Source organism: Anoplophora glabripennis, unplaced genomic scaffold, assembly GCF_000390285.2.
Source record: "Anoplophora glabripennis isolate ALB-LARVAE unplaced genomic scaffold, Agla_2.0 scaffold780, whole genome shotgun sequence".
Classification (NCBI taxonomy): domain Eukaryota; kingdom Metazoa; phylum Arthropoda; class Insecta; order Coleoptera; family Cerambycidae; genus Anoplophora; species Anoplophora glabripennis.
This window is the reverse complement of record NW_019416859.1, coordinates 171,744-183,704: the sequence shown is the minus strand read 5'-3', so window position 1 is coordinate 183,704 and position 11,961 is coordinate 171,744. Positions and strand designations below refer to the sequence as shown.

The 11,961-nt window shown below is 29.7% G+C and overlaps 1 protein-coding gene across 1 annotated transcript in view; it reads right to left on the bottom strand.

The window, feature by feature from the left end:
* Window positions 1-11,914, bottom strand: part of LOC108913075 — a 28,172-nt gene extending 16,258 nt beyond the window's left edge. The window contains exon 1 of the mRNA XM_018718543.1: window positions 11,831-11,914. The gene's annotated coding sequence lies outside the window, so the exon portion shown is untranslated. The remainder of the gene's footprint in view (window positions 1-11,830) is intronic.
* Window positions 11,915-11,961: the final 47 nt, after the last annotated feature.

The window sequence follows — 11,961 nt, the reverse complement described above, 5'->3', positions numbered from 1 at the left end:
AGTTGAGATTTCGGAAGGTCCTTCTTAACACTGGAGTCCCATACGGGAGGCTATCCAGCGTAATCCAGATTCATTCCGCACGGGCGAAAATGTTAGTAACTGCAACAAGGCTCGTATAGACGTGTGACATAAAGTGGACACAAGAAATCAAAGAACAACATGATCTTGTTTAAAACAAGTTAAATGTGAAATAAAGAAGTCGTTATTGTACTATCTGGGCGGTCTCGACAAAATACATATTTGAACATGTCATAAATAATGAACAACCTTAAATAATAATTGTAACAATTTTATATTAGAAAAATATACGCCCCTAAGCGTAAGACAATGAAGCCTAAACATATACAGAATTATTATCATGAGACATCTATATTTTACGAACAACGTCATCATTACAAAAACAAGTTAGCTGTAAAACAAAGGAGTCATTATTGTAAAGTCGGGGCCCACGACAATATATATACACACATATATACACATATTTTAACATGAAATAAATAATGAACACTCGTTAATAATAACTATAACAATTTTACCTCAGAAAAATATATGCCGTTGAGCATAAAGCAATGGAAGCTAAACATACAAAGAATTATTATCATGAAACATCTGCTAACTAATAACACTTTTAACAATTAACTTTTCACTACTTTGACACACTGCCCGCCGATCGTCCTACTACCGATCTCCACACTGTTCGCACTTCAACTACTTATTTTCGACTATTTAGGCTTCCTTCCAGAATTTCCTAGCTAGGCGTATTTCTTTTTTGCGCTTCCTTCTACCAACCGTTAGTATTACTTTTTCATTGTTATACAACACCTATGTAACAGGTGACGTCGAAGTTGATAAGATAAGTACGGTTTTGCACAATATATTGAACTGAAATTTGGTATTAATAACTCATTAGTTATGGTGAATAAAATAAAGATATCTGTTATCCCACCATGACGTGCCTGAGGTGGGTTACTACCCCCTTTAAAAAAATTATTCGTACGCCCGTGAATTTTTCTGGAAAATAACATCATTTCTAAATTTTTTATATTCCTTCATTTTTTTATAAAACTAACGGTTTTTGGTTAAATTCATTAGGCATGAAACTGTTCCAATGATATTGGTACCTAATGATTTGTGAATGATTAAGAAAAATATGATGTGCACTGAAAATCAACAAAAACGATTGAATGAATAATAACAGTTGATAGAGAATCTTTTTTTAATAAGAAAAGTTCCTATAAACATAGGTCTTAAAACGCTTCGTTTGTGAGATATAGGGTAGAAAACAAACATTTTTAAGAATTTTTCTTAATATCTCTAAAAGACCAACATATATTAAACTGAAATTTGGCATGAAAAAACAAACACAGAACTTAAAAAAAGAACTAATTGACACACACGTTACACAATGTTTGCGTTCTTATGTCAACGTTATGACATTTAATCGTTTTTGTTGATTTTCAGGGTACATATTTTTCTTATTACAAAAAATGTATTATACCAATAACGTTGGAACAGTTTCATGCCAAATGAATTTAACCAAAAATCGTTTATTTTATAAAAAATTGAGAGAGCTGTTTTGTTCAGAATTGATTAAAAAATTTAGAAATGATGTTATTTTCCAGAAAAATCCACGGGCGTACGAATTATTTTTTTAAGGGGGGCAGTAACCCTCCTCAAGCACATCACTGGTGTGTCAAATGGATAACAGATATCTTTGTTTTATTCACCATAACTAATGTGTTATTAATACCAAATTTCAGTTCAATATATGTTGGTCTTTTAGAGATATTAAGAAATATTCTTAAAAAAAGTTTGTTTTCAACACTCTATATCTCACAAACGAAGCGTTCTACGACCTACGTTTATAGTAACTTTTCTTATTAAAAAATGATTTTCTATCAACTGTTAAAATCCTACTACAAAAAACTGACTCACCCTGTATACAATATCATATTAGTTTCCACAATCATAAAAATGTGGGGAAGATTGTTTACAGGGTGGTTAATCGTATAATTTTTACGTTAATTGTATAATTAGTACTTTTTTCGTCTTCAAAAAACCTACAAAACTAGCCAGCCTCGAGCGTAAAAAAATATTGATTAGATCAAAAGTTATAAACAGAAGAAGTTTATTTATGACTTTTGAATTAAACATTTATAAACTGCGTTATTATTACCCACAACGTTTTGGCATCGCATCCTCCCATTCCTTATCGCTGTCCCTTTAGAGATATTATGGGTTGATATTCAATCCGGACAAGACCGTATCAAATACGAAATTAGATATTTTCACATTCATAATATTATTTTGATAACAACATAGAAACATTTGGGGTTTTGCAACTGTTAATAATTCTTAATTTGTTCATTTTTTTGTCTTTTCAACCCCTAAATAAGGGTGATTTTCGAAAAACTAAAAATGATGCTCATTTTCATTTTTCATGACGAGTATTTGGATATTTTTACAATATTTTTAGGATTTTACCTGTCGCCTCTGTCAAAGTCTCAAAAACAGGCAGAAAAATGGCTTTTTTGCGGTCACTCTTTAAACCTTTGATTTTGGTATAAATTATCTTTGGACGTTGACATAAATTTATAAAATACTCTGTATTTAACAGATTTGTTACACCTTTTCTAGTATACCGTATTACGAAGCTAAGCTTTCTAATGTTAAAATAACCTACATTAAACGCACACGAAAATATGTATAAAAATACTTCCGACAGTTCGCTGCCAGAACTAATGGGCTGCTATGAAATATTAATAACTGTATTTGTTAGAATGACAATTAATCCTTTTGATGTGTACTTAACGCAAAAAAAAAGTACACACACGTGTGTCAATCCTTCATTTGCAAACACGTCCAGGACGAAATAACGACAAAAACAACCTCTCAGAACGGCCAACACAATCTGTAATGTAAATAGGTGGGACAAAACCCGCATTGACAGCTTTTTACGTGGTACGCGAAAACGGAACAAAAAGAACGACAAGCACGTCCAAGGTTGTACTACGGATCAAAATGGGTTAGTAGTTTTTAACAAACGGTCTTCGATATGGTAGCACGATTGAGTATTTCCGTACAACTTAATTTTAACTGTGCCTTTGATTCTGTTCCCTGTGTGGTCTCACCACTGTGCATGACAAGTAGCGTGGAAAATCTTTCGGTAAACCGAAAAGTCTCAGACGCGTCACGTCTTGCGTGCGCTGACGAAGCGAGTTTGTTGAATTTTAATTATTCACTTGTAGTCCGTCAGTCTGAATTTTCAATTCATTTGAATGAAAATTGATGGATCAGGTAACGTATGTTTCAAACAGAAGTACAGAAATCTCAATTCACCGGGGTACATATTTACGAGTAACATCTAGGAAAAGAATCGCAAACTCCATTCGAAACCATAGAAATAAGGTGATACCTAGTGGCGCAACTGATTGTCAAGCAGAAAACTATGTGATAATTATGGAAATTATTCTTTTTTTACCTTCGTTTTACATATAGTCCAGGCGGTATCTGTCTTACAAAGGGTTTACTTGGGTAAAACGCATATGATCGGAGATTTTTGCTTTAACGGCTTCTAAATAACATCAGAAATGATAATTTTTCTATGCAAATAAAAAAAAACGTGGGCTTAATTGTTATTGCAAAAAAGTATAAAAAAATAGCAAAAAAATTCATTTTTTTCTTGGATTTCTCGTCGACAACTTAGCAACTATTCATTTTAGACAAAAATGGAAGAGGAAAAAAAGTTTTGTAATTAAATTTTGAACAAGATAGAGTTAGTTGCAATTCGAAAAAATAATTATTGTTATTGCAAAAATCGGAAAAATCATTTAAAAAATTGCAAAAAATGCTAGTTTATTTGTCAATTTTTTTCAGACACTTGAATAATACCTAGGATCTTCATACTTTTCCCAATTAAACTTCTTAGTGCATAGAATCATCACACCAAATTTCATCCAATTCGGTTCGATAGTTTTTACATAATAATTGTTTAAATTTTTTATTTTTTTTAAATTAAAAAATTTTCAAAATCAAATTTCTAAAAATCTAAAGCCTTTGAATACTTGAAAATTTCACCACAAAAAGAAGAGCTCTCAAGCTTTAAAATGGTTTTTGAAAAATTCAAATCGGACGATTAGGTGAGCCGTGGTGATTGTTTAAACATTTTCGCAATTTTCACGCTTATAAACAATTGCAATAATTTAATGTTTTTTTAAATTTTTTTTTATTTTAAAATATGGTTTGAAAGTACTCGGAAAGACGAGTATTTAAAAAAAAACCTGATGATCCGCCCATTATTTTCGGAGTTATAGCCCGTTAAAGTTAACCCTTATTTACAGCAAAACTATAAGGGTATAAGGGCTGTTTTTTGAACTAATAGGTTTGTCATTCCGAGTACTTTCCAGATATAAATTTTCAAAATTTGCAATCACGGGCGTCCCATTTAAAATGTCACTCAAAGATATTCAAGACCGCGTGAAATCAATGAGGTATCAGTGGTGGGGGGAGCAAACACACAGCTACTCCGATCTGAATTCTCGAGTTCAAAACTGCGACGCTCGGAAAAATTTCACTTATCTCAGCTTCTAATGGACCAATTTCGATGATTTTTTTTTAAATCGATGTCTCGCAACTTAAAAAATTCAATTATCATATTTTCAACTACCTTTTATTATTAATTATTGGACTTTTGACATGCCGATAAACAGTTACTTTAAAAAATGATTAATTTATTATGTTTATTTATTTACTATGTTAATATTCACGACCAAAATTTTTGCATGTTGCACCAGGTAATACTAGTAAGTTTGTTTAAATATTATAAAATTGTTTAAACAATAATTATTTAAATAAACAACTGAAAATTGGTATTAATTTTTAGTTGTACGATAAATTTCTAAAAATCTTTCAAAAAAAAATAAATTGTGAATAATTATAATTTTAATTTTTTCGTTTACTTTTAAAATATTTATCTAAAATTTATTTTTTATTTATAAAAAAAAGTATAAGAATCTTTTGGATACTTAATTAATACCAACAACATGGTGCAACATGCAAAAATTTTGGTCGTGAAAATTAACATAGTAAATAAATAAACATAATAAATTAATCATTTTTTAAAGTAACTGTTTATCGGCATGTCAAAAGTCCAATAATTAATAATAAAATGTAGTTGAAAATATGATAATTGAATTTTTTAGTTGCGAGACATCGATTTAAAAAAAAATCATCGAAATTGGTCCATTAGACGCTGAGATAAGTGAAATTTTTCCGAGTGTCGCAATTTTGAACTCGAGAATTCAGATCGGAGTAGCTGTGTGTTTGCTCCCCCCACCACTGATACCTCATTGATTTCACGCGGTCTTGAATATCTTTGAGTGACATTTTAAATGGGACGCCCGTGATTGCAAATTTTGAAAATTTATATCTGGAAAGTACTCGGAATAACAAACCTATTGGTTCAAAAAACAGCCCTTATAGTTTTGCTGTAAATAAGGGTTAACTTTAACGGGCTATAACTCCGAAAATAATGGGCGGATCATCAGGTTTTTTTTTAAATACTCGCCTTTCCGAGTACTTTCAAACCATATTTTAAAATAAAAAAAAATTTGAAAAAACATTAAATTATTGCAATTGTTTATAAGCGTGAAAATTGCGAAAATGTTTAAACAATCACCACGGCTCACCTAATCGTCCGATTTGAATTTTTCAAAAAGCATTTTAAAGCTTGAGAGCTCTTCTTTTTGTGGTGAAATTTTCAAGTATTCAAAGGCTTTAGATTTTTAGAAATTTGATTTTGAAAATTTTTTAATTTAAAAAAAATAAAAAAATTAAACAATTATTATGTAAAAACTATCGAACCGAATTGGATGAAATTTGGTGTGATGATTCTATGCACTAAGAAGTTTAATTGGGAAAAGTATGAAGATCCTAGGTATTATTCAAGTGTCTGAAAAAAATTGACAAATAAACTAGCATTTTTTGCAATTTTTTAAATGATTTTTCCGATTTTTGCAACAACAATAATTATTTTTTCGAATTGCAACTAACTCTATCTTGATCAAAATTTAATTACAAAACTTTTTTTCCTCTTCCATTTTTGTCTAAAATGAATAGTTGCTAAGTTGTCGACGAGAAATCCAAGAAAAAAATGAATTTTTTTGCTATTTTTTTATACTTTTTTGCAATAACAATTAAGCCCACGTTTTTTTTTATTTGCATAGAAATATTATCATTTCTGATGTTATTTAGAAGCCTTTAAAGCAAAAATCTCCGATCATATGCGTTTTACCCAACCCGAAACAAGTACCGCCTGGACTAATAGACATATTTTTTATTTATAATTTTCATGTTTGTTGCGAAAAATATTTTTATGATATTTAAATCCAATATGCAATCGTAAACTTAGTATAATATCAGTTCAGAATGCATTTACACAAAAGAGACTATTTTTTCCCAAACAATTATTAAATAAGCGCTAAAATACACGTTAAAATATAAGAAAAATATTTCCAACTATCCTTACCGATATTCCGACATAAAACCTTCAAGATAAAATGGAAAAAAATTATAACAAACGGATTATACCGAGAGATCCAGAATGATTAAAGTGTTTGGAGATCGCAGCATGTGCCTGTCTCTGTCAATACTACAGATTTTTGTATGCTAAAGATGGTGTTAGAAATAGGCTGCGTTCCCCAAACGCTTCAATCATTCTGGATCTCTCGGTATCTTTTTAAAATCCATATAAAATTTTTATACAGAGGTATATTGGTACGTTATAATAACAATGACTGCAACAATAATTAAACTAATAGATGAATTAATACCAGCAAACAGTAAATAATTTGTAGATACAGGCAAAAATAAGAACGATGTTTAAATTCTACAACAAAAAGAATTATTCCCGAGAATATACTTAAATATTAGATACTATCTGAGAATGTACATTAAATATGAACTACTTTTCTCTAAAAGAATACTTCGTTACCATTTTCACAAAAAAAAAATATTCTGGGCATCACATACAAAAAAAATAGTAAATATATTACCTATGTCAATTGATTTTAGAGGTAATATCATTTTTGCGGATATGTTTATTGTTTACAATCAAACTAAACAGAAACGCCGACGACCCAATTCTGCGCATGCGAATAAACAAATGTAGCCGACCATATTGTATGCCGATATGTCTCCATATCACCCGCTAAAGTTTCAGACTCTTGTGCGTAACATTATTTGTCCGTTTTGAACTGAAGTTCGACTATACAGTGTTGCCGGTGTTATAAAAAATTTTAAACTGCCACATTCTATATAAAAGTCAAATAAGTAAGCTTTTTTTAGATGATACGTCGAAGAAATTTTTAAATACTGTGCCATTTCTATCCTGCAATGATTTTTGCCAACACTACACTATTTTTTTGTAAATTTTTCTTTTAACCTATTGAAAAAATACCTTTTCTTGAAAATTTATCGATTTAAATGTGTCGTATTTATTATTCAAAAACTGTATTCCACTTTCAATTTTTAAAGGAACGTAGAACCCTTTAAAAATCAATTTACGATAAATGTTGCCCTTGTTTTTTTTTGCTTTGCTCTCACTGTTACACCAAATATAATATAATTATACAGGGTGTTTCTTCATCTCATCATTATATGTGCCATTATATTATCTTCACTTTTTGTTTCTTTATACCCTTTTGTACATATTCCAAACAGATTAATAACAAAATTGATTTATTTAATCAAGTGCATTTTTACGATAATCATTACTTTACTTAAAATAATAGCAAAATAATTAATTAACATCAATGGAATTTACTATGATTTATTATAACAAATGTTGGTAATGGCAACTTTCAGCCTAAATGTTTCAGATCTTGAAATTTCAGCTCGAAAAAGTAAAAAATTCCAGGAGTAGCTCTTATCACATCACAACCAGCTATTATCTGTTGACGTAAGTGCTCCTCAGATTCAGTGTGAACCTCGTAAACTAATGTCTTGAGATGTCCCCGAACAAAAAAAATCAATAGGGTTCATATCGGGTGACCTAGGTGGCCAGGGTTGAGCTGGTTCGTGAATGTCTCGTTCCATCACGTTATTATCGAATCTTTCATTTAAAAATTCACGAGCAGTCAAACTAAAATATATAATATTTCATACCTACTGTCATCTCAAACAATTTAGAAATTAAAAACTGTTTTTTTTTATTTTTGACATGCTGTAGCGTGGCAATGTTTATCCTAAGACCCCACATTTATATAACAAAAAACCCTTATTACCACAGAATGCGTACCTGGATTTTTGACCTCTACTTAAGAAACACCCTGTATTTTAAGGAGCATGGAACTTCGAAGCAATAAAAAAAGGAAGTCACTGCATGACTAATTTTGTTGACCCATAGACATATTTCTCTGTTATGAGGTTAAAAATTTTCATTTAGATTAGACAAAGGATCAATAGAATTTTGCAGCAGGAAATCCCATTGCATTCTTAGCAGGAAGGCTAATAACTTGAATTGTAGTTACAACTAATATATTAGTCATTTTTTGTGGTATGTAAATATTTAAATATCAAACGGATAAGATAAAAAATATAATTAGATAGATAGAGAACATCAACTGCTATCAGTTTGGCGATACCTACGTACCACTAGGAAAAAACTTTATAGTGGGTTAAAATTTATGCTTACTTCTGAATTAAAATTTAAGGATAAATCACGTGATTAATAAATTAGAAACAAGATATAATGACAAAAATATACTTTATATCATTAATTTCCTGTGAAACTTTTGGGGATATTAAAAATCTTACTTTTATATGCGTTCAAAATAATTAACCTCTGCCTTAAGAAAGTTATCACAGCTAAATGATATATTTTGAAATCCTGAGACATATATTGAATTTTAAATACGTCTGCCCTTGATAGGTGTACTGAATATTAACATTCGAATTTTGAGGAATTAGTGAGAAATAAATTACCGTATTTTTATTTATATCTAGCAACTTATGGTTCGGAACTTATTTATTTACAAGCTATTTTGAATAACATTTTATAACATTTGTGAGGACAATCTAATACAACTCATTTAGTTGCCCGTGACAGATTGCATTACTAATTTGCCTTTATCTGAAATAAATTAATGTTTAAATAGTAGTTAATTGAATATGCATTAATTCTAACTAAAGAATTAACTTATGTCTTAAAGAAAGTAGCAACGTAACAATTTTTCCAACTTTGATGCCGCGTAATGGAAATAGTTTTATGTTGACGTCAACAGCACATGTATGCGGAATATTGGACCATCCTGTATATCTGTAGCAACACGAGCTTGATATTTACATATTTATTATACTTAAATATTTTAAATTTGGGTGTCTTTAAAATCCAAGGACAATGTAAAACTAGACATTCCTTGTATAACAATAAATCAATTTAGACCAACTTACAACAAAATCAACGCCTACCGAGATATAGCCCTGTCAAGCTCATACCACTAATCAGTATTTTTCCCTATAACCCTAAAATCTTCTATTTATTGTTTTATTTTTTGTGTCGCGACTTGCTCGACCACCCCGTGTAAACTTCTTTTCTTACTTTTACTTAACGTTGTTTGACTTCACTTGATAAGACTTTTTATATAAAAAAAGTAAAGTACCTAAATATAAGAGAAAAAGAATGAATTTTATTATTTTTTAAATATCTTGTTAGAGGGCATGTTTTAGTGTAATCTAAAATTTTCAGGTGGGGCTTAATTCTGGAGAAGAATGTTACTTTATTAGAAACAATACAGTAACGTATAATAAATAAAAAAAAATTGTACAATCTTTAAAAATATTATTGTATAGTTAGTTGCTTATCCTGCACTTTTAACATAGTATATGGCTTTTAATTTTATCTCAAAAGAAATTCTTAAAACTATGGATTTTGAAATAATTTTTTTAATTTTTAAATAAAACGGCATTTTTCTCTAAACTTCAAACGAAAACAAGCTAAATGCCTATTTCCCACAATATCAGCAGTTAAAAGTCGTGGGACTAGATATATTTTACATATCTAAATTTCTAGTATTAAAGAACATCGTTCATCTTCATTTGGTAAGAATTTTGAAAGAAAAGAAATTGAATTAGTTTAATATCTTTACAGTAAAATAAAAATAAATCAATCAATCTTTACGAAAATAAAAATTTAGTATACTGCGTAACTAAACAGAATACGTATTTCTAATTCTGCATATCTAAAAATTTGAAAAAGTTCAACTTCTGAACCATACAATCTAATACAGGGTGTATTTAAATAAAGAAGCACAAATACTACCCGATAAGTAGTTAGTAGTAGCCCAAAACTGGTTTATCTGCGGGTTTCTAAGAAATATCACAAATATCCAAATATCTCTAAAGATGCTTTACCTAGATTTATGAAACTTGTACTGGGAACTTAACTAAATAGGTATATATAAAAATTTACTAAATTTATTTTTGTGAAAACCATAAACTCATCTAAAAAAAATAATCACTTAGGGTTATTTCTTTTAGCCTACGAGAAACTTGTATACTAATACAACCGAATAATTCTAAAATAATGTTAACACTGTACAGGGTGATTCACTATATTTTGACCCCCCTTTAACTTTTTTATTTTGAGAGTTATAAAAAAATGTGAAATATAAAAGTTGCACGAGTATTTATGAATGTTTCGAAAATGATAGAAAAACAAATTAAGTCCAAACAAAATGGCCGCGGATGTTAACTTTGTTAAGTTAAATGGAACACCCTGTATATTTTAAATATTTGTATAGAACGTAGGGAACGTTCTATACAAATTCTACATTACCTATACGCATTTTGGACCGTATCAATGTGCGATATATCAAAATATATTATAACTAAATCTGTAAATCCTTACGTAATTGAAAAAAAGGCAGAACTGCCTGAAATAGGTCTAACAATTACAAGATGTATTATTTTCTTAATAAAAAACCTTCTTTTCGTTTTTTTAAAGTATCTTGCTTATTTTTACAGATGGGCCCAACAAACCCTATGTGGCTATGCTCGACAGGGAACGTTCTATCCAAATATATACAAATATACAGGATGTTCCATTTAACTTAACAAAGTTAACATCCGCGGTTATTTTGTTTGGACTTCAATTGTTTTTCTACTATCATTTTCGAAAAATTCATAAAAACTCGTGCAACTTTTATAATTCACATTTTTTTATAACTATTAAAACAAAAAAAGTTAAATGGGGGATCAAAATATAGTGAATCACCCTGTACCTACCAATAATTTTTACAAAGACAATGTACGAGAATTTATTACAAATGCAATTTTTATTATTACAACATAATCATTGAAATCCCAAAAAATTAAAAATATCCCCATTTTGGGGTATTAATTATTAAATTTTATTTAAAAGTGTATTTGTAACAAAAAACACGTATTTTTTATAAAACGAAAAGTTTTAGGAATAAAATTAATTTTTCTTTTGAACTTTGAATTATGAATTAAGCGAGCTTAGATATAGAATTTCCAAAACTTCACACTGAATTATTATTATTATATTAAGACCAACTCTCAAATTTTCACTTCAATATTATCTGATAGCATTTGCGCTCCTTTATCTAAATACACCCCGTATATTCAGAAACCAAAATTACTTGAATTTGTTTATTATAAAAACTCCATTATCATTATTGAAAATTTAAAATGAAATTCAAATCGAATACGTTACTTTATTATTATTTATACAACTACTAATTCGCGGAAGTAATAAATAAAAGTACCAAAATCGAAAATCGTATTCCTAAAAAGGCCCCGTTGTACTCACCGAAACGTGCTTCTATGTGCGGCCCCGACAGTCAAATTTTGGGTTCACAGCGTCGCGCACTTTTCTGTACTGAAGACCATTGGCTTGCCTCAGCCGATAATCCTCAGGCATGACAGTGGTGATTCTTGGCC